The sequence below is a fragment of the Diorhabda sublineata genome, chromosome 5 (assembly GCF_026230105.1).
Source record: "Diorhabda sublineata isolate icDioSubl1.1 chromosome 5, icDioSubl1.1, whole genome shotgun sequence".
Classification (NCBI taxonomy): Eukaryota; Metazoa; Arthropoda; class Insecta; order Coleoptera; family Chrysomelidae; genus Diorhabda; species Diorhabda sublineata.
Genome location: NC_079478.1, coordinates 5,300,253 through 5,324,409, shown reverse-complemented (window position 1 = coordinate 5,324,409; position 24,157 = coordinate 5,300,253). Strand labels below are relative to the sequence as shown.

Here is a 24,157-nt window from a genome sequence, read left to right as displayed (position 1 = left end):
ATTTCATTAACCCCGGTTTGGATCATTCCGGAAAGTAGAACACTTTTAGAAAATGTTTTTAGGTAAAGGACATTATACGTTACATTTATCACTTTTCAATGTGCCCTATATATCCAAATAGTTTTACCCGTTCTGTTTTATATTCAAGAGAATGATGGTTATTAATTTTATGTGCTTTCCAGGTAGAATTCGATTTAAATTTTAGAAATTGTAATATACTAAATCTACGTTAATCTACAACAAGTGAATTTCTAGTGAAACTATTGGCCCAAATTAAAGAGAACAGATTCCTCTCTAGTTGTATTTTGGAAATAAAAGTTTAGTTTTTTTATTTATGCCTATAGCATAAGCTACTTTTTATTCAGCTTTGTTCTACCTACTCAGTCCTTCTCTAGTAGTTTCCGATTGTATTCCAGATTCTTTCTTGTTTATTTTTTGGAGCTCTACAGCTACCAGTTTGGTGAAACTCTTTTGTGGTAGGGGATAATTCCATTTTAGTTCTATTTACTTAATTATTTCTAAATTGTTTTCAACTTGACCTTTTCTTTACTTTCAATTGAATTAAATAGAAAAAAATAGTGTCGGAAAGTACTTTTCTTACGAGTGTGAAAATTTCCGATACAACTTTTCCTACTTGTTGTACAACTACACCAGATACATTTTGATTTGGTTGCCAGATTTCCTTGTCTTCTCTTCTTCTTCTTCTTATTTTAAGACTATGTCTTGTGTTTTCAAAGAGGCAGACTAAGTTGTGACTCCGAGGACCAGCTCTCATACCAGCGCTTTGGTGGTCTTCCAGGCGGTCTACTTGTATTGGGTCTCTCTTCCTTTACGATTTTCGCCAGTCGATCGTCGTCCATTCTATTGACATGATCTCTCCATGCTCTTCTTCTAGTTCTGGTCCATCTCACTATATCCGGAACGTCACACATTCTTCTGATTTCATTGCTCCTTATTCTGTCTCTTAGTGTTTTCCCTGTGATTGAGCGTAATGTCTTCATCTCGGTCGTTCTAAGAATCCGCTTAGTGGTCACAGTCTCCGCCCTCGTTTCTATGGCGTATGTCATTACTGGTCTGACACAAGTTTTATATAACCGTGATTTACTTTCGATACTTAAAAATTTATTTCTCCATATCACGGTTCGAAGGAATCCTGATATGCTAGATGCTGCTGTTGTTTGCGTTTTGACTTCTTGTTTCAAGTTCCTATTGCTCGTGATGTTAACCCCTAAATATTTAAAAGACATAACCTGCTCTACACTTTTATTATAAATTGCCAATTTGCATCTTCTTGGTTCTCTCGCTATTGTCAAGGATTGTGTCTTTTGTGTCGATATGATCATATTGAGTTTTCCTGCAACTGTTTCAAATCTGTGTTGCAGTTTTTGCAGATTATCCTCATCTTCGGATATCACAACCGCGTCATCAGCGTAGCAAACTATCTTAAACCCATGATTTCCTTGTACATGAATTAAAGTTTATTATTATGGGAGGAGCATGCCCCACATAGAACTTCATCGAGTCACAAAAAAAGTATAATAAGGAATCTTTTGAAGATAAAGAATACTATTCGGCTGCCTTTTTAGATATCGCCTAGGCGTTCGACAAGGTCTGGCACGATGGACTACCATACAAAATCAGGAAAAACCTACCGCACAACCTTTTCCAAATACTAAAATCCTACCTGCAGAACAGACACTTTCAAGTCAAAATACAACATTATCTTATCACTCTTCATCCAATTATGTTCCACAGGGAAGTGCACTTGGTCCGATCTTAAGTACACAACTAATATTCCCACACACATGATTCAATCTCAGTTTTACCGGTACATAAAGCCTCCCAGATGCAAGAATCCATCCACTTTTTTGACTTTCCTATAAGAAAAGAGGTTGATGGTATGCTCTTCGAAGAGCCATTTCATTAACACCGGTTTGGATCATTCCGGAAAGTAGAACACTTTTAGAAAAGGTAGAGAACTTTATTTTTTTGGGCTTTCCAGGTAGAATTCGATTTAGATTTTAGAAATTTGTAATATACGCCTCAATTTAGTCATCTTTTGATGCGCAAAATTTTAAAAATATAGTTAATTAAGTAGAATGAGTTTTCAAAAATAAGTATAACGCTGGTTAGTAAACTTCTATGGAAAAGGAGAAAACACAAAACAAAAATACTGGGTATGATAACTCACCAGAGCTAATTTATATGGCAACTGAAGATCTCTAAGGTGAATATCCACCGCCATTTTTAACCTAGCATCACTTCCAGCGCTATTGATTGGATGAATAGAGCTCATACAAGTTTATGAGTCAATTTAAGCATGCTCTTCAGAAACTATAGGAATAAATTTGAACTTCACATAGAGTGGTGGATTGCAGAAGTATATAGAAAAGAATAAGCATAAGTTAAGTAGAGAAGAGAAAAAAAACTCTAAACACTAGTCAGAAAATAGGAATTCTGCAACATGCCAAAAAGAAATTGAGAAAATTCAATAAACAATATAGTAACAAGAAGAAATGAGATTAAAACATGATTATATAGAAAAAGATTACCATTAAATGTTAGAAATTGTGACCAGTAGTCTAACTAACCAATATACTACTGGGAAAGTAAACCTGCAGTGATCGGTAGACTTTATTAGGTACAGCAAGTTAAACAAGGATTCGGAGAGGTTACTTAATGGATATCCAAGAAATTCAAACGTATCGAAAGAGACAACTGCATACTATGGGGGTTAAAAAACAAGAAATACTTTTATATAATCCTCCCCATACTCAGAATCTCCACTGTATAGAACAGGAAGATTGTCAGAGGTTTTTTTAAAATTTATTAAAGAATCGGTGGTAAAAAAATAAGACTTTTAAACAGTTCTCGGAAACTGAGTGGAGAAGGGGGCACAATAAATCCTTCGAGCATCAGTTAATAATAATTTAGTTGAATATTTATCTCTGTTATTGATCAATATTTACTGTTGTATCCCAATTTTTCTTCAAATTATTTGCTATCTCCATAAAATGGAATATCGTAGAATGAAATTTCTTGAATTTCAACAAATAAAAGACAGAGTATATCTTATGTTTCTGTTAAAATTCCTCTCATCGTTTTTAAAATCAAAAGGGTTTCAGAAGTATCAACGTGAGGAGCTTGTTTTATATCCCCTCTTCGGAAAGTCACTTTGCCGAGAAAAGCTGTCGAAAGCTTTCTGTAACCACTTCAAAATCTCCAACTTCATTTTGTGAATAAAGTTTTTTGTGGGGCTATAAAGTGAGTAATATAGCATCGATCTGATAGTGTATCTAAGTAATAACATCATTGTTTTTAACATAAAATGAAACAAATATTAATCGAAACTTCCAACAGTGCAAGTTGTTATCTAATTTTACTCTATTGTTAATTTTCCAAGTAACAGTCAAGCTTAGAATTCAAATTTTTTGAAACTAGACATTCAACGAAAAACAAAGAAGTTCGTCAACTTAAACCTACTTTGATGCGGATTGAATCATGTAAAAATTGTCCCAGGATGTTCATTTCGAATAATATTTCATTAAAGTCAAATATTAAGACGAAATATCGAAGAAGATTTCTTTAAAAAACCTGATTCCAGTTTAAATTTTCTGGCTGCTAATTCCTCATTATTATAAACAGACTCTAAAATATTTGTACTTCTACTTCTTTATATGTACCTGTTATTTTTTATATTGCCTCACATCTGTTTTTTATCCTATTCATGATGTTTCAATCTATTTTTCACAGATTACGACGTTTGTCCTTTGTCATAAAATATTGTAATAATTCGAATGACAATGGTATTGTTAATAGAAATGAGAGTAGAATTTTTTTTCGTAACTAAATGAAATTAATAATAAGATTTATCAGAAACATTCATTAAATCTTCCAGTTCAGTAAGCAGAAACTATTTGTTAAAAACTTCATTCGTACTAAACGTAGAAGCTCCTGGAGAGAAATGTGAAACGCTTCAATTATTTTGTGATGTTTCCAATATGACTTTAGCTCTCGGCGTTCTTTCCTTAATTACTTTCTATTTATCTGACAGATGTGTAATATTAGTGTTAGCTGGAATGCACGACATTATATCAAGGAAATGAAGGAGAGATGAAAACGAACAAATATGAAATGGAATTCATGCCGTTTTTTTATATTATCAACAAATTCTGTGAAAACTTCGTTGCTACAAAATAAATTGCAATTAAATCTGTTTTTATACTAACCACCATAGTAAATTTAATGATATGTTTTTAATGAAGCCATTTAATGATATTTAAAAACGTTGAATAAGTATTTATAAACGAGAAATGTGTAGAAAAGACGAAACAATTAAAAACATCACGATATAGTGTTCTCCAATTTGAAATTTGAAGTGCAAAGTATTATGAAAGCGTCTTAAATGGGTCACTGGTGTCAATTTTGGACGAACACTGGGTACGAGAAAGCTTTTGACAAAATTCGTACCTTATTTGCTAGCAATCGACCTCAATCGGTATTGTATGACATTTTCTAAAGAGTTGTTCGGTTTTGTTGCGGTAGACGAAATGTAGATCCACTTAAACATACAACAGATCTACAAAATAGTGAATTGTCAATGACAGCAAACATTTTTTCCTATGCACGTGGTATAATCTATATCGACTAATATTTTTTCATATTATTCGATTGATCTAATGAGGATGAGATTAAAAAAATCATCATACTCTCCTAATTCAGTAGATCGTGACTATATTATGTTTCTTAACCAGAAGAAATGGCTCAGCCGTAAAAGATTTTACTCTGGAGATGGATTCCACTTCCACGACTTGTCTCCAGTTCCTCACTGCAATATTCTGAATTACTTGTTGTTTTTATCGTACTTTTGGTCGACCTCTTGGCTGTTCTATGGCTGACTTTCACTCTATTACTTTCCGTATCAGGGCTTTGGGATCTATTCTTTGTATATGTCCAAACCTTGGTTGGATCTTTACCACTATCCCTATATTACCATTGTTCACCTTGTTCTTAATTTCCCGGTTCATTATGCTTCATTGGTCTTGACAGGTCCCAATATCTTCCGAATATCATCCCTGGGAGGATTTAATCACTTAAAATATATATTTTTATGATCCTTTTGAAACAAATTGTGAAAACAGGGTCCTTCACGACGAGCTGAATTGATGTGATGTATATAGGAAAGTACTGCCACTAGTGTTGAAAATTTGCTTGCTTGGGTTTTCCGAAATGATCATTTTAGTTTAAAAGATTTCAGTTTTCTGAAACTTCCAGTTATACCGGAAGTGGACCCAAACTTCGTTATTTTAAACGGAATGTTATGGTATTTATTAAATTTTTGGAATCTAAGCAAAATTTCACTATAACTTTATATGGGCCATAGTATGCCTAAAGTCCACCATTTTTTAATTATTTCACATTTTCGAAATTTTTGAATACATGCGGCCCTCCACTAAAAAATTATATTTCTAAGTTTAAGTGAGTCAGGTCTAATATTTTTGAGATTTGGACAAATAACACTTACAGCTTTGAAAACCTTGACTAAAATCTATATAGGGTGTTCAGAAAATGGTGCCGAATTTCGCTATCTAAAAACTTCGAAAACTTAATTTTTTCAAATGGCAACCGCCATTTTTCTCTTCACCATTGGATTCTACGCTTTAAATTGAGGGGACTTCGTTAGTAAATTCATATATCTCAAATTAGTGGTTTTTGTAGAAACTTGAAAAAACTGAAATCTTCATAGTTCAGAGGAAACTAGATTGAGGAATAAAATAATGTTTTATCGAACATTTTATTGACCCGTCCCTGTATTAACTACAACTTTCTATCAGAATTTCGATCGTTTTGAACTCGATTTGTAATTCGCGTCACCTTTTGTACATTTTTATTTGATGATGATCACAACTATTTATAAACGAAATGGGCGTAAGCGAATTAAGTTGATTAAAGATTTAATATTTGAATGACACAATAGTAACCAATATTTGGCCTTTACCGAATTACAGGCAAACGGATATGAAATATGCCACGCATTCTGAACAACACAAAGGCACGAAATATATTGATTGTTAGCTGTTTGTACGAATTTTTTCTACAGGAAAACAATTTTATATACTAGGTGCGAAATTAACGATTTTAAGGGCTTGTTTAGTGTGTCATAGAAGATAGTAATCTATATATTTGAAATAAGGAGACATCGTGTCGTCTATCAAAAATAAAACTCTTCAAATTCTTATTTCTTAAACCCTTTCATATGTATTTGTTTCGAAATTGTCGTGATTTTAGATCCATTCTGAATGAAAATTTGGTATGTGTATATTTTGATAAATACCGGAATAGATCGAAACGTCACATGTTGAAATATTTTGATACAAAAGAAAACTAACATCTAGGTAGCTTTACGTTACCAATAAAATCGTCAACTCTATTGAGAAATTTACCTCAATACTGGTATGAGTGAACTCTCAACTTCTATAATTAACATAACGGATTATTTACAGAAGAGAAATGTCCTCGTTCAGGTCTTGTCCATACAAAAATGTACAAATTCCACCATCAATTATAATTTGAAATGAAAAATTTGTCAGTTCAGAGATTGAATACTCGATTGGTATTTCAGTTTTACTAAACCCTTTTTTTTTATAATATTATCCTCAAATATTTTTAATATTCGGTTATTGCGGTTCAGTAGACACTTTTATTCAATAATGACGTATTTGAAGAAGTTAATTTTCTGTCGATCTTTCACTTCTCTCAAAAAGTTCAAATCAAATCTCACTGTTGATACTAAAATTACGTTAATCTTCAACGCCCATCAAAGGTAAAACATAAAGTGAATTTTAGTGAATTTCTAGTGAAACTATTGCCCCCAAATTAAATAGAACAGATACCTGTATAGTTGAATTTTGGAAGTAAAAGTTTAGTTTTTTTATATATGTGTATAGCATAAGCTTCTTCTTATTCATCTCTGTTCTACCTACTCAATCCCTCTCTAGTAGTTGCCGATTGTATTTCCGATTGTCTGCTGCTCATTTTTTTGAAAAATTTGGTAAAATTCCTTTTATTGTTCACAGCAATTAATATTGATTTAGAGAATTGTGGTAGGGGATAGTTCCATTTTAATTCTATTTACTTAATTCTTTCTAAAGTGTCTTCAGCTTTCTGACCTTTTCTTTACATTCAACTGAATTAAATAGAAAAAATAGTGTCGTGAAAATTTCCGATACAACTTTTCCTACTTGTTGTACAACTAAACCGGGTACATTTTGATTTGGTTGCCAAATTTCCTTGTACGTGAATTAAAATTTATTATTATGAGAGGAGCATGCCCCACATAGAACTTCATCGAGTCACAAAAAAAGTATAATAAAGAATCTTTTGAAGATAAAGAATACTATTCGGCTGCCTTTTTAGATATCGCTTAGGCGTTCGACAAGGTCTGGCACGACGGACTACCATACAAAATAAGGAAAAACCTCCCGCACAACTTTTTCCAAATCCTAAAATCCTACCTGCACAACAGACACTTTCAAGTCAAAATCCAAGATCATATTATCACTCTACATCCAATTATGTCAGGAATTCCACAGGGAAGTGCACTTGGCCCGTACACAGCTGATATTCCCACATACAACAACGTAACTTCCGCAACATATGCAGATGGTAGATGACACTGTCACGCTAGCATCTCACCAGGACCCAGCTGTGGCCTTTCATATATTGTAGACAAAGTTGGACGCTATTTCCTTGTGGCTAAGAACTTGGAGAATAAATCTGTGCATATTACCTACAACCAAAGGAGAGGAACCTATCCAACTATAATCTTCTGCAACAAAAAGAAAGTGCAAATTACCTTGGAAATCATCTGGACCGACCACTAACCTGGAGCATACACATACTAACTAAGAGAAAGCAATTGGGTCTAAAACTCAGTAAACTCTATTGGTTAATGGTTCGAAAATCTCAACTAACAATCGACAAAAAGCTGGTTATATACAAACTCACACTAAAACTCAACTATGGAACACTGCATCTAACTCAAGTATAGCAATTCTAAAACGATTTCATCCGAAAGTACTCAGAATTATTAGAAATGCTCCTTGGTACGTACCCAATAGAGTTATCGCTTGTGACCACAAAATTAAGTCAGTTTAACACATGGAAACCCATCTCAACACATTGGCTCAGCTTTAATGAGACCTCCCACCCAGCGAAGGCTTAGAAGGCGTCTTCCGCGTGATCTGTCTGACAGATTTTAGTATCATAGTGATGTGTTGTGTGGTTATCCCTCAATCTAACGATTTTTTATAAGTGAAGAGAAATTGCCATTGGGTAATTGGTTACCAAAATTATCTGTTAAATGATAAACTCGTTTGGAGCATATTTGAATAATTTTTTCTTCGGCTTCTATAGTAGAATACGGTCATGACAGAACGTAAGCGCCAAAGGATCAAATCCTGTGTCCACCACTTACTTGTGTTAATTACAGAATGTTCTTTGTTTTTCCGTATAATTGTACTGCTTTACCTACTAATAACAAACGGATCGATAGTGTCATTTGGTTGTATAAATTATTGTCCGGGAAATGAATATCTAAATGCACACCATTATTCCTATCAGTCGATTTGTTAACTTCATATCAAAACTCTAAATTTTGTACAATGGAAGGAATAACGGATCATCATAATACATCGAGGTTTTAATGGAGATGAATAATTATATTATCAATTCGGCTTAAATGTAGATTTGGATAATACCAAACAAAAAGTTGAGATCGGTCAGATGGCTGATATAGAAGTAACTGTTTCAAAATTAAAAAAAAAACTTTTCATTTTCCCTTCATATTGTTTCCATTTTTCCTCTGTCATCTGTACTAAATAAATATATAAAAATAATTTTGCATTATTATTATCATTTATACGAGGTTTGCCATTTTTGTTTTCAGATAAACAAATATTTATAATTGGATATGACTATTGTTTTTCAAAATATTCTCCATCGAGCATGCATTTCATTTGAAACTTCCGAAACATGTGATTTGAACTTATTAACCGCTTCTTCAGGTATAGAAAAACGTTGACCTTGCAATTTATTTTTGAACTTTGAACCGAACAAGAACTGAGGGGCCGATACCCATCAATTCGATATTTTGATTGTTCAAAAACCGTTTTTGTTTGAGGTGACGTGTGAGAAATCGCATTGGTGGAGAATGATTCGACTTCCGGGATTGGTTTTCCTGGTTTTCTCGAAAACTTCTGTTAAAAAAATGATGGTGTACTAGTATATACAATAAAATGTTGTTTAGTTCCCATTTTTTATACATAGATCCATGATTCGCCGATCTTATACACTTCATTTGAAGCACCTCGATTGAATTATTTCCATCATTTCTTTACATCAATCGACACGTGCTTTTTTTGTGCGAGTGTCAAATTATACGATATTCACCGCGAAAAAATATTTTTGACAGCAATAAAAAATGTATGAGAGTGGAGCTAATGCCCAAATATGCCTCAATCTAATGGTATGTCACATGATGATCTTGCAATAACAGTTTACTCACAGCAACGATATTTTCTGGCACAACTGTCGATTTTTGACAATCTTCACGACATTCATTCTGTAGAAAAGTGCGATCACGATTGAATTGGGAAAACCAGCTAAGCGAATTTAAATGTTTCAATTGACAACACGTTCTGTATTAAAAATGACAAACTTCAAGATTTGGCACCTCGGTTTTGACATATTCATATCAGTGTTGCCATATCTCTAAGCTTAAGTAGCAACCTACAAACAATAAGTAACTATGTAGATGTCCATCAGGTATTGAGTTAAGTGTAGCCCGCATGTGTTAACTCACCACAAACAATCATAATTAAAGAGAAGACTCTCTACGTATTGAACAATTTTAGTTATTATTTTATAACTTTGGGTCTAATCTCTAGTAGGAAAGCGAATATGAATCTCAATCACCTCAATTTTCTCCTATAAAGTTATTCTATATATTTCCGTAGAGAAAGATTGCACATTACATGAAAACTCATATTTTAAAAACTGTCTCAGTTGACTTGTTCCCAAGACACGTTTCACTTGAGCTATTAAATGGTGTTTGTGGATGAATTTTCTTCTATGTCTAGTCAAACACGTTGAAAGCTTCCTAGTTCACTCTAGGGAATTCTCACAGAAATAACGTCTCTTTGAAGAGGACACATCAAAATGTGAGTACAGCTTGTTTAGTATATCGATTAATTCAGAGGTGGAGATCTCTTCTACATTTGTTTTTTGAGAAAGAAAGTAACAATTGGTGGAAAAACAAAAAATGAATATTCAAAAAAGTTATAATAATTTGAGAATAGTAAAACAGTGGTAAACACACAGAGATTTGAATAACGGTTGATGACATCGAGTGCGTTCATACCATCACACATTTGTTAAATCGGGATTTATCGATTTTAAAAGATCTACCCACACCTGTGATAACAGAAGATTTTTAGAACTAACAACTAGAGAGCCTATTATACACTTATATAAACAATGTCATCAACTTTTCAATTTTGAAAACTTAAATTTTTGGATATAAACACGCAAAAAATTTAGTGTCAAAAAAGTGAATGTTACAAAGCTTAGAGAACAGCCAGAGCCCCGAAATCTCGCTTTTTAGTGTACTTATAAAAAATGAGCGAAAAGGCCAACATGCGCAGCGCTCCAGAACATGTAATACCAATGATAACATCAGCGCTGTAGAAACCAATGCAGTACTGTACGCGATATGGCTGGAGTATTTTGCAGCAGCGTAGACATTATTGATAATTTCAGCCAGATGGGTGCGAATACTTCTGAATTTTGAGTATAAACTCACATGCTGGGAAGTTCACACGCATCTCCTGCAGCTGTATGAAAAGGAAAGAGAAAACTCATTGCATCGAACATAAATGACTTGAGTACATCACTAAAACTCCAGAAAACTCGGTGAAATCTCTCACCAGATCAAAAAGGCTCGGCACACAATAAAAACGTTGAAGCACAAAAACACCCTCATTACAGTCCCGATTTTTCGCCATGTGACATTTGGCGAACTGCGATTCGAAAGCAATTCGAAGGTAGAATGGTTCGTGAAAGCTTCCGGGAGGTCTCAAAAATGTGTTGAATGGGACGTAGACTATCTAGAGAAACTGTAAAAAATTTCAGCTCTGTAACTTGATTTGAAAATTTTTTATTTTTTACGTATAATTTCATAATACGTAAGTATAACGGCCAGCCCGGTTCTGTTTCCTTGAAATAGTTAAAATGCAATGTGTTGACTAGTGAGTTGGATACCTGAACTTCGAATCTTTGATGTATCTGATACCCACGTAAGTATACATAAGTATACACTTCATACTCTATGTAGCGAATTTAACAATTTTCTTGATTAAGGTAATTGCGTTCACTTCCTGGACTACATTACCGCGTACAATTTTGTTAATTCGTGCGTAATTTCATTTTAGCTCATTTTCCTTTTTAGATGTTATTTTGATTAATGTAATTATACTTCCAGCAGTGACAAAGGAACGTGTGAAAACTGAGAGTTTTTTCATTAAACGAAATACAGAAGTTGAGTGCAAAATGCACTGACACGTAATAATGAATTAATTGGAAAACCTCACACAGATTGATCTATGTATTAAGCTGCTCCTCCAAGCTATCCTCTTCAAATTATAAAGACCAATCGCGATTTATACAGGAGCGTCAACTTCAAGGTTAAGAAGACCAAAAGCCCATATCGGACAACAGTGTGAATTAGTATATTAAAAAAAAAGTGACAGAAGTCTTTTTATTCCAGCAAGAGTCCAATTCGAACACGAGCGCGTAGGAAAATTACACCGTAACGTAGGTGGTCAGTTGGTAGTACCTATATGTTTGACAGTTGACTTTAGAAATATTATTTAAATTTAAAAGTTTGATTTTATTTTTAAATTTACACCACCAGATTTGCGAGGTTTCTACCACCACAAATAATTTAGAGAATGACACATAATAATTTCAATATATTAAACCATCTATTCATTTTTAGGTTAGGTTAGAAATACCTCACACCACACTCACACATCACCGAATAATGACATCGTCCAATCAGCTGTCAAAATGAAACTGTTATTCAGGGGTACCTACCTAATAAAGAAAATTACCAAAAATCGTTCAAGAAACACTGAAATAGAGAAAAATATTTATAATCTTATGTTGTTATTTTCAGTGGGTTTGGGTTCTTTGTTAAGAAATGATGAAGTCCAAAGTTGACAAAATGTTCAGTTTATTGCAAATAGTTTGAAAAGGTACCTGTCCATGTACACAAAAATCAGTATCTAACTTTTACAATTTTAATAAAAACGATATTCCGTACTTTATATAAAAGCAACTTATTTGTTTGTTCACAATTCTGTGAAAGAAAATTAATGAACAAAGTTTTGGCATGTGGTGACAAGATTTGAATACAAAAAATAAAGCGATACGAAATGAACATACCTTTTGATTCGTTTGACAATACTTGTTTTGATTAACAAAGCTCTTGCTGAACAATCGTCGGATTGTTGCTCAATACTTACATACTTACGCATAACCTCAAAATTAATGCGATCAAAACAACTTGGCAGAAACACCACTTGTTATTTTTAAGAGATATAAGGAAAGATGTCACGGAAACGTTTACAAGCTTGGCACCCCGTATCGAGGAAATTATTCAAGTGAAAACACGGAAAGAGCCTCTAAAGGTGTTATAGAAGGTAAACTATCATTCCACCAATCAGCAAACAAACTCACTAACATCTCACAAATGTAAAAGTCCAACAAATATTTTGTGATAAAATTTCAAAAAGATTCAAATCAAATGATTGAATTGTAGCAAAAAGTATTACTTAGAACATACCTTGATGTAAATTTATCACTGTTAGATATCGCAGTGCTGGCCACAGTTGGATTTTATTCCAAACATTTCCAACAACAAACAAAGTACTACAACATACCTGTCCATTGAGCAATAAAATAAATCGAGCCTCTGGCACAAATAGGATGTTTTCGAAAGTGTTAATATGATTTAGATGTCTCTGGATATAAAACTGTCGGACATTATTCTTTCACGAGTAAACAGAAACAGCTTTTTGGTTATTAACAAAAAGAAACCAAAACACTCGGTTTTCAGTGTAATAAATACAGATTCTTTCAAAATTTTGTTCCAATAAATGAAATTTTAATAAAATTTGATAAAAATAAATCGGAGAATGGAATTTAAAGAATTAAAGTCGCGAGAAAAAATTCGAGTGACAGAAAAATTGTTTCCCGAATGTGTTTCACACAATACTTATTATAATTTAAATATGATTTTACTATTATAAATCAAATTATAAGTTCCAAAAACAAGAATTTAGATTAAGATTAAGATTTATAAGGCCCGGGGCTAAAATAATGACGGGGGCCCCTTAAGGAATTCGAAAACCCGGAAAAATTCACAAAATAATATCAATACGTTAGATTTGTGGTATCAACACATCAAAAAATACAGAATGATTTCCAAATGATGGGGCCTTCTTGGACCTGGGGCCCGGGACTATAGCCCCCCCAAGCCCCTAGCTTAATCCGGCCCTGTTTCTAGTGAATTTGAAGATACATAGTGTCATTTATGACTTTTTAGCGTAACATAGAAAGAAAAGTCATAAATAGAATAAATTGGGATTATTTTGGGATAATTATACTCTACCTTCATTACCACACACTTTTCAGAACGTCTGACTGAAGCTTCTATATTAGTATAGAAATATAATTTAACATTCGGCTTTGCGAACAACAATAAAATAGTCGAACGGGGCCAAATCAGGACTATTTGGTGGGTGTTCAATCACTGTCTAGCCTCATTCGTCTATAGTAGCCTTAGAAAGCAAAGTAGCACCCAACATCAATTGGTACCTTTCGCGACCTTTGCTTGTTTGGCACGGGCTCTCCTTTCCGATGCCACTTTATGGATCCGATATCCACTTTTGGATGTCGCACTCATATGCTTCTTGGTGGCCAGAACTTTTGCGAACGCACTCTATTTACTATATGAGGCCAAAAACTTATGGACAGCATATATTTTTATTACTTCACTGCTATGGGAAAAAGTATTATTTAATATAATCTTTTGTGATTAGAAGTCGAATAATATTCGTTTTTCTTCTCATTCGACTCTTCAAAAATTGAATACAAATCATATCTTATTTAATAGAATATATATGAATCTGATCGGCAAAAATCGAATTTATATAATCCCAATTCCCAATATTACGAATCTGTACGAATGAAAATGATTGGCACAAATGGAATTTATATAATCCCAATTTTTATGATGCGATTCTACTCAAATGGAATCAAAATCATGAATCAAATCCTCATGAAAGGAAAAATGGCAATCAAATCCCATGGTGGCACCTTAGAGACCAAAGTATTGCGGATTTAAAATAGCCTCTCGTTAGAAACTCCGAATGAAGGCTAATCTGGAGAGTATCTGTACACCAATATGTTTAGTCGAAAAAACCTCGTAATTTGGCTCTAGCAGAAACCAAGATGATCTCATAAAAAATTTCTACCTTGTATATCCTGGATCCAACTTACATATCCGATTCAGATATATCTTGTCAGCGGGAAGAGAATCTTGAGCTTTCAGAATTTGATGTTATGTGGCTTTAAGCAACGACTCAAAGAACAACAAACTCCTTTTGCTTCCTAAACAGACCTCTTAGCGTTACCCGCTACAGGAAATTATTCTCAATCCTCACCAATAAATCAAACCATCCAAACGCAGATATTTTAATCGATGGTGACTTTAATATTCATCACGTCAGCTGGTGAAATTTTTCCAACAGAATTGAGGGAGAGGAACAAGAAGCTGAAGATTTTGCCAACAGATACAGACTGATCCAACTTATGAATGAGCCAACCAGAATTCCCGATCGAGATGGTAGCTTTGCTAGCTTTCTACAACAGACCCTGATCTATACAATGCGACTATTCATGCCATACTAGGAGCATCAGATCACAAACTTATTACAGCAACAGAAATCCAAACTCAGGATCCACCTAGACGACGTAAAGTTTGGCATTAGATCCGCCAACCTATATGAATCGAATCTACACAAATATATGAAACGAATTTATTTAATTATTATATATTAGTGTTATTATATTATTAAGTAACGACAGATTTTTAATAATTTGGTATCGCTGCTCAAGTCTCAATCTATTCACCAGATCTAAATATATACTAAATAAACTAAATCTTGACAAATATTGATATTTCATTAACATAAACAATGTAATGTTAATAACAACCTTATAGAGTTTAGTAGTAAAGTAAATTAATTACAAGCATATATCGCGTACTAGTTATAAAACATGTAACCAAAATTTCCAATCGTTTTTGAGCTCAAAATGTGTCAAAACAGTATGGGACCTAACTTATTAGTTATTCAACAGGATTCACGATATATTACAGAATTAATAAAAATATCGTTTCAATATAGATCTAACTGTCTTATAATTAGTAAAATTAGTTCTTGAACCTATTTTTTGAGCTATTTTTAGCAATAGACAGTGGGTAATTTCCTGAAAAATATGAAATCTTATGTAGGTTTCTGTGAGAAAAAATAACAACTTTGTTAACTTCCATTCTCATGTTTTTAAAATTATCAATCGATAAGTATATGAAATCCTTTTTTTCGCAATTATTATGAATCAAATTTAGTCCGGCTTACAAATATTTTTGAAGTAGTCTAGTTTTGATACATCTATCATTTTTCCAAATATGAAAAATTCAAAAAACCAGTTCGTGAAATCTAAAAATTAACCACAGACAAAGCTATCGATAATAAATTCAAATCTTCACGTAAGTTTCCTGGAAAATTTTTATGCAAAACACATCTTACCTTTTTGACAGTCTGCTAAAAATATAAACGGTAATTTGCAATTCAAACGACAACCAGTGAAAAACGTTTTTTTTTATTTGATGTAACACCGTGAATAAAATAATCGAAAAGTCAACAATTGCACTTTACTACCGGATCATCGTATGTATCTGCATTACCACGACTAACGACTGTCAAACTCAAATACACCTCAACTAGTTACTGAAGACTACTGCGTCCTTTCCACTAGGCTGTGAACCTATCGCAGCGCATGCTTCCAGTTAGATCGATAATGGACCACGCAACTTGCAATCGAGCTGACGTTGTCGAATTTCGAATAAAGTAAAGTTTTTCGCGAAATAAATTATCTACCATGACAGTTAATCAAATTTAAACAAACTCAATTTATAATAAATACACTGTATGTATGTGCAAAAAGCCTAAAGTTCGAGAAGAACGATTAGTTAAAACGGAAAGTTACGTCGTCAAAAGTTGTAGATATTAGAGGCTAGTCTGAAGAAAACTGAACCCAATATGGAAAACAAAAACATTTTAACCACATTTTTCAATAATTTTTGAAGTACCACACTTTTCAAAGTGCTCACTATAGTTGCTAGCTCGACAACAATCTAAAACCGCTTCATTTATTTTCTATAGCAATTATACTCAACACCGCGTTATTATTGCTATCATTCGAAATATTTCCATGGGGTTTTTAAACGTAAGCAGTTATAAAAGGTGATTTATAATTAGTTCAAGTGGAATGAACCATTATTTTTATTTCTGAATATTTTCTGAACGTATTAAAAACGTATGCTTTGTTCAGAATATGTTCTGAACATACATTCCTTCACGAACATTTAAAATTATGAATTGAATCTACCTTATTAAATAATTAACTGGCCGAATACTTATTCTTGATAATTGAAGCATGGACTCAACTATCAGGTTTTTTTTTAATTAAAAGTATGTAGAAAAACACATAGATTTGAGGTTAGTTCGTCACAAAAATACCAAACAGGATGCTCCGGCTCGAAAATCCTCACCCAGGTCCGAGGATTCAGAACAAGTTTGGAATTAGAAATCTGTGCTGCGCATGAATCTGATGACAGGACAGGTTCAAGTCAATAGTTTCTAAATTGTAGTATATTTATTCAATAAATAGCAGTATCAGTTTAGAATTGAACGAGCTTTTAGCATGGCGATCCTGCCAGTACTTCAGTAATTAATAATATGGTTATTTAATTCAGTCTCATTCCAAAAACACAATTTACTTCCAAGAAAATTTCATCGAAGGGCAGTAGGCTATACTGTGTTAATCGTCGTTCTTATATGAAATTATTGCGTCAGTCGAAAAAGTCCGTTAATTTTGAAATAATATAAGAAGCTTCGTCAAACTCTATTTACCATATATTATATTTAGAATGTTTAGGCAGGCTAGATTCAAGATGTGTATGGTTTAATATCAAGCTGTGTTCACACCATTCGAATTTTTCGATCGATAATGTCGAACAAGTGTCGCCCGATCATGTCGTGTCGGGTCGAACCGAAACCGAATCAAGTCGGTCCGGTTCAAAGGCACTCAGATCGAAAGCAGCAGTGGGAATGTGTGGTTTCAACGTCAGTTCGACTTTTGCTAGTGAGGAAGAAGTTGTTACATTTATTAATAATGATAATAAAAGTCATGACGAACTTATCATTCGGCATTGGAAAAGAAGTACTGGTTAATATAGACAGACCGAAAGTCGAACGTATAGTGTGAACACAGCTTAACATTTCATTTATTTAATTACATTGATATGTATTAAAAATTATATCCAAGTAATAAAAGTTGGTAATTATTTTGAGCTTGAGGATCCAGATATCCGACTTGTTTTTTTGTTCATTGGTGTCATGTATCACATCTGATATGAGAAAACATCTGCTCAAATAAATAAATGCTCCCAAACATGCACATGCTTTGTTTAATTCCTACCAATTAGATATTATTCCCTAATAAAAGAAATAAGCATATTGTTGGCGGGAAATTCAACTTTCTTGATGTCATTTCGAGGTAGGCAACACTGTAAAGAAATCTGAATTAGAGCCTTCCATCTATATAGTACATGGACACTCGTACACGTCGTATCGTAAAACAACATTGTGAATTGGGTGATGAAGTTGTACTTTTATTGGCTATTCCTCGACGGGGTATGTTTGTGCCTTCTCAATATTATCCAAACAAATGAGCCGTTTTAGGCACGAATCGAAAGGTCTCTTGATTCAGTATCTGTCTTATATAATGAGATATATACATATTTGAAAGCACTAATTGTTTTGGATCGCGGAATTTGTATGGACTCGTGTATGTGTATGTGTATATAAAAAAAATTGCACCCTCAAATTCTCCAAGTTTTGGATTTCAGGTTTAAATGGCAACCGGTGTCAAATAAAATAATATTTTGAAGCTGTTTCCCTGTCTATAGAACCCTGTTATTTTGAATTATGAAATAAGAAATATTTTCAGAATCATTGATATTTTTCAAACTTGTCCTTTTTGATTGGAATTTTTAGCTTCACTGATTGTTGTTTTTTGATTTAGAAATAATCAAAGCTGATAAACTATGAAATTATCATAATTTCACAGTTGATTCACAATACCATCCATAAAATATAATCTCCGATATCTTTGCTATGGAAACCCACATCTTAACATATATCGGAAAAATAACATTTCGTTTCAGGCAATCTGAATAAATGTCTCAATTATTTTGAGGAGGATTCCTTTCTAACTGCACTCCAAAATATGTTGTTTCACTGTTCCTAATCCTCTTTTCTGGAATTTGGATTCATTTCAACATTTTTTTTATTTTTATGGTTGTTTTGTGATTCGGTGAAAATTTATGAAAAACGATTAGTGTTATAAAAATGTAACTTTATGGAAACAAACCCCAAATTTGTTGGCTTTTTTGTGACATGACAAAGTCTTTTCCTTCGTGGGTTACAAATATTTCTTGAGGTTAAATATTTATGGGTATTGACAATACCATGTATAAAGTATAATCTCTCGACACCTATAGAAGCTCACGTCTCAACAGATGCTAGCAAGTTACCATTTCGGCCAGACAATCTGGATGAAGTGTCTCAATTATTTTACGTAGAACTCCACTTTCACTTCACTCCAATGTATGTTATATTACTGTTCCAAAACCGGTTTTTTTATCAATACCATTGAAAAAAATTGAGAAATAAGCACCTTTCCCGTATTTTAGAAATAAGTTGAATGTTTAACAAACACCGAGGCTCTTGAATGCATTAACAAAACTTTAGAAACATTCAATACTATAAATCACGTAAATTATAATACTTTGATCAGGTGATACAACATCGTGGTTAAAAAGTCTTCGTCAAGGTTTTACGCGCTGCAGTAAATGAGCTCGCGAAGAAAACGCGCTTTTCAAACAAGTTTTACGTAAAGAGATTGGACACGTACTCGTATATGTGCAGTTCATATCCAGCCAACCATTTTGTTATTCTAATTTCGATATAATCGATTGAATACAAAATTCTAATTTGGCCAATAAGCCTTCTCCCGCGAAAATTAATTCCAGCGGGAAAACCTCCTTGGCGGAAATCTTCATATTCAATCCTTGACCACTAAACTATAGAGTGAACTGTAAGTAATTGGCCCTTTTACATCTAGTAATATCAATGCTTTCAAATGCATCCAACAAATTATTATTACATACATTTTTTAACAATTTTGCATTATTAATATTTATGTCATGATGCTGACTGGCAGCGTGATCGGTAATACCCGAATTTCCATATTTTAAATTACCTTTATGCTCTTTAAACCGGACAATAGAAGATCTGTTAGTCTGCCCAATATACTTTTCGTTATATTCACCACAGCCAATTTAATACATACCATTCTTTTCCAAATTTGGTATTTTATCCCTTAGGATGGCCCGAAAATTGTTTTAAAGTATTGTTGGATTTATAAACCAATTCAAAACACACTCTACTAAATATTGCTTCCTATGCTTTTGTATTGAAAGGTATCAGAGCAAATTCCTTGCCCAGCTACATCCTCAATGAAGGTCTTTTCCTTATTGTATCTCTCGATGGCAAGTGGAAAGTGAATTAACCAATGTACCAAGAAATGGAGACTGGCCATTTTATGTTGGATATAATGAAAAGAATCAGATGGAATGTACCTGCTCGCAGCGGTGTTTTTCCTAAGTACAGCCTATTACTATTCCTAATTACTGAAGTACCTATCTGAAAATGGTAACTGTCCATTATTTTCCATTTCAGAGGTAAACTTTATAAATGGATATTTGGAGTTAGCGTGAAATTGTATCCAAGAAAAACTGAATCAAATATATTGCACACGATTGAAATATGGCTTATATATCCAAATGGCGAAGGTGGTAGCACATCCACCATAATTTTAAAAATTATTTTCAGGCTTCTCTTTGAATACTTTTAACCTTTTCACTGCGACGCCCTTCTATAGTCAGAGAAACATTCCCGGGTTTGCCCCATTTTAATGGGTCTAAACCAAGGCTACTCAACCTCTCAAGACAAGCGAATTGAAAACTTAATTATTAAGAAAATAAAATTGAATTATTGTTTATTAGAATCAAATTGTATCTTATTCTAAAATCTAAGTAAAGAAACAAAATTGAGCTTAAATTGATGTGATTTCTGCCATTATTTACGTCACAAATATGTTGCTCAGTCAAGGATGTGCGGTATTTATTTTTTACATAATTAAGATCTGAAAAAACCTTTTCACATACATGTGTTGATCCAAAACTACTTAAAAACTGTGCTTTTGTGCTTTCGAAGACAATTTGTTAGCAAAAAGGTTTTTCAACGTATCATGATTTTGCAGTTCAACAATTTCTAATTGAATATTGGCAGGAGAAGTAACTATCTCAGCCAAACTTATCACGAAAGGATTTATAAAACCTTGAAATTAACAGAAACAATATTGAGCTCCTCTTTCAAATGTTTAAGTGTGGGGAAGAGAACTAATTGAAAAGAGATCCAATTTTGCTTTGAATCCGCTTATCAAATTAAATATAGTCGGATTACCCTATAATTTGAGATTCAAAATATTGAGGTAATTCGTAATGTTAACAAGAAATGCAAGATCACTCAACCAGGATGTATTTTTCAGTAAATCAACTTCGAATGGTAAAACCGCTTTCTGCTCTAAAAATTGCGACACCTGTTCCCGCAATTTGAAGAAATGTTTCAACATGCTGCCACTTGAAAGCCATTACACAGCACAATACAGTTGTAATTCTCCATATTCCCTGATTTCTTCTTCAGATATTAGCCCGAATTGACGTTTGTTAAGAGCTTTTGAATGTATGTAATTTATGCAGCGTACTACTGGATCCATAATGTGCGCCGCGGGATTTTTGTATTTGGTGCATATTTTTAAACCACACTTGCGCGGGCCACTTAAAATTCCTTGGTCTGGGGTTGAGCAGCCTGGGTCTAAACAAATATACTGCGCTGCAGACTATTCCTTAAGTCGGGTGCAAGATTTTCAACATTTGGCTGTTACAACTAAAATAGTCCCATAAACGCATTCTAATGGATTTCAGAATTTATTGATTAAGTAATACTAGCATTGAAAAGGTTAATTAAATCTCTGAATTGCATATTATACAATTGGAGAAACCAACACTTCATTTATTTGTATAATACTTTTTCTCAACATTAGACGTTGTCAAAATGCACGAATTATACTAAATTTGAACATAATGCATCTGTCAAAGCATAACAAGTATTTCATGTTTATGAGCGGATTGTGTAGCTAGAAATTTCCAATACTATACACTCTGTATACTATAAATAGTATTCTCAATCACAGCCGCATATCTATAATCACCTACTGCCATCTTACACCGTTTAATATTCAGTGGGAGTCTCGCTCAAGAGTAGTATCATAATATCAGTTTATTGGCCCATCGTGTATGAACCCACATTTTGTCTACCCTGACAATAGTGGAATGCAAACGGAATAGCAATTAACAAAACGACTATCAGAAATTTGTATAAATTGTTCAGATTATTTTAGTAATACGAGGAATGTACCAACAGTAAGATTTCCCAATGAATTACGGCCTCGAAAAAAGATACTGACGAGTCAGACCGTCCGTCAGTGTTCCCCGCTCTCAATAATTCTCCCTAAAGCTCCATTCAAAAACCCTTAAAATCCCCACAATTACCAGGGATTCCCCATAAAAAATTTATTATTTTTAAAATAAATAATTAAATATTTTCAAGTAAATAACATTAAAAATCATAAAATATCTTTAAATAAATACCTAATAAATTTCAAAAAATCAATTAATAATTTCAGTCGGCAACATCTTTTTTTTAAATTCTTTATTCATAAATTATCGAAAACTCCAAGTAACAAATCGTTTTCTTTAGATTCTGATTTTTTAAAATATTTATTTATACAATTTATATTCGTGTAGTAAATTAATAAACACTGTCTCTTACGTTCTTAATTTATTCGAATACTATACACTACACTTAACTAATAATATACTATCTACTCAACTACTTAATTAATTTATTTGAATTCTTCGATTACTTTCGACTTACGACAATTTATCATAAACTAAAATAAACAGCGCTAAAGAAACTCCTTATATATCTTTCAAAATACTTCTAGAAAATAAATAAAAAAAAAACAAATCATTAGACCTTTCTAGAAATTATTAAAAAGGAACAATGTAAATAAACAGCCTGCTATAAGAAAAGCTTATATAGAATAAACATCAAACGGATTACGCGGACGCGGTTTATGAAAAGTATCCGCCGAATTTTAGAATTCCACTGCATCTAAGCAGGATTGGCTTCAGAACGGAGACGCGTTTGTAACAATATTGAAATTGAATAATTTCAACATTTTTGCGGATGGTTTAAATATTGTACATAACCCACCATCCTGTTGCATTCTTGTCACTGAACTTATTATTTGCAAGGTTATAAAAATCCCTTAAATTACCCCTAAAAATATAGTACTGCTAAACACATCCCATCCTAAATTATTCCTCCTAAATTTGGGGGGAACCCCTGCGGTTCACGATGCACTACGTTGCTTAGTGTTAGAGATGGAAGTGCTGATCGCCGCTCCCATATAATGTGAAGCTTCGATTGCGATTGTCCAGAATATCAAGAGCAAGCAGCTCAAAGATTGGAGGGTCACTGTTCGTGAGCTTGTTGAACGCATTCCTGAAGCTTCTCCTGGCAGAATTGGATGAGGAACGTTGAGTTATCGCAAGATGAGTGCTTGTTAGGTCCCCCGAAGGCTGACTGACGGACACAAGGAGCAACGACTCGACTGTTCTCGCAAGTTTCTTCAACAATGTTTATTAGTGTACTGAAATAAGGTTGAATTTGTTGATGCAAGACCACCAAGATATCAACCAAAAGCTTTCGGAAATTTACACGCATTTTATTCGCCTGATTTAGTCGTGGCGACAAACTTTTGAGGTTTGTGTTGTTTGGTGTATTGATGTAGGTGATGATAAACAAGTTTCGTTCAAAGTCCAGAATTTATTGTAGAAAGCATAACGGCTTAAATTAAGGCTAAAAGGTAATGTATTATTAAAGATTGATTGGATAATTACTAATGGATCATTAAAAAAGTTATTGAGGTATACGCTGATGTAAAATATAGAAAAAGTTCCGTAGGAAACGCATAAAAAACTGAGCAATAACTAATTTTGTCAAATTAAGAAACTATTCCATGCGGCGCTTTAAAAACGCCATAAAAGAGTAATTACCTCCTCTAGGTAGAACGAACCGAATTCCGAACAAAGGACGAAAACACATTTTCCCGTTCCTCATTTCATGTATACACAGACTCAATTTAATGGGACGGAAAAACGTGAAATCGGAGTAAAAGAAACAAGAGTAAAATGAACATGAGGCCATATTGATCCAATGGCGTACAATTTGGTGCGTGGGAAGCTGCAAATAATGACGTCACGGATATTCCGGAGGCGTGCAAGATGTCGTCACGTGTTATTGGGTGTTAAATTTATTTGTGAACTGCAGGAGACGAATGATGATGCTATTTCTAGTTTTCGTTTGGAAAAAGCATTTAAATCATAACTCTCGAAATTTTCTGTACTTCATATAGATTAAGACATATATAAAATACTATTTTATATATTTTTAAATTGATATTTCCATAGTTCTGAAAGAAACAGTATATTTTCACT

At 33.3% G+C, this 24,157-nt stretch overlaps 1 protein-coding gene across 1 annotated transcript in view; it reads right to left on the bottom strand.

The window, feature by feature from the left end:
• Positions 1–16,142, bottom strand: part of LOC130443686 (heparan sulfate glucosamine 3-O-sulfotransferase 1) — a 100,640-nt gene extending 84,498 nt beyond the window's left edge. Inside the window, exon 1 of the mRNA XM_056778430.1 lies at positions 15,933–16,142. The gene's annotated coding sequence lies outside the window, so the exon portion shown is untranslated. The remainder of the gene's footprint in view (positions 1–15,932) is intronic.
• Positions 16,143–24,157: the final 8,015 nt, after the last annotated feature.